Consider the following 1057-nt stretch of genomic DNA (forward strand, 5'->3'; position numbering starts at 1 on the left):
GGCCACCAGGGGGCAGACAGTGGACCGGTCGACCAGTCGCTATGACGTGCACTGACCACCAGGGGCAGACGCTCCGACCAGTAGGTGAGCTTGCTGCTGGGGTCCGGCCAATTGGAACTCAGCGAGACGGGCCGGACACGCCCTGGAGCCCACCCACAATCCTGCATGATTCTCTCTTATCATCGATATTTCTCTCTCCCTCCCTCTGTGAAATCAATGAGGAAAGAGAGAGAGAGAGAGCGAGAAAAGGACAGGAAAGGAAAGAAAAGAAACAAAAAAAGGTAAGAAAAAGAAACATTAAGCCTGCCTTTGTCAGCTTGCTTTGCAGGGCCTGGCTCGCCGTGACCCTCGGCCTCCTGGGTTCGAGGCCGACCGACGCCCGGGATGTACCCGCCTCACGTCCCAACATTCTTCTGCTGATGGCGGACGACCTTGGCATCGGGGACGTCGGGTGCTACGGCAACGCCACCATCAGGCAAGAAGGAGATCATCGCCCCCCCCCCCGCAGGTGTTGCCCCAATGGGGGGGTCCCCTGAGCCCCTGACCCCTGGGGGGATGCATTGAACCCTGGAAATGGCCAGTGGGGGTGTGAAGAGAATTCTGCACACACCCTTAAGCACCCCGCAGCCCGCTATCTGCCCGGGCTCGCAACATCCCCGGCTCAAATGCGTCCCATGCGGGGGTTCTTCTCTCTCTCTTTCTTTCTTTCTGTTCTTTCTCATTTCTTCCTATTTTTTTTCATTCTTTCTTTTTTGTCTTTCTTTTTATTTTTCGTTCTTTTTTCTTCTTTTCTTTCTTTTCTGCTTTTCTTTCCTTTATTTCTTTTTTTTGTTTTTCTCTTTTTCTTTCTTTCTCTCTTTCTCTTTCTCTATTTTTTCTTTTTCTCTTTCTTCTCTTCTATCTTTCTCTTTCTTTTTCTTTTATTTTTTTCTCTCATTTTCTTTCTGTCTTTCTCATTTTTAAAAAATATATATTTTATTGATTTTTTTACAGAGAGAAGGGAGAGGGATAGAGAGTTAGAAACATCAATGAGAGAGAAACATTGATCAGCTGCCTC

Source organism: Myotis davidii, unplaced genomic scaffold (assembly GCF_000327345.1).
Source record: "Myotis davidii unplaced genomic scaffold, ASM32734v1 scaffold434, whole genome shotgun sequence".
In the NCBI taxonomy this organism is placed as follows: Eukaryota; Metazoa; Chordata; class Mammalia; order Chiroptera; family Vespertilionidae; genus Myotis; species Myotis davidii.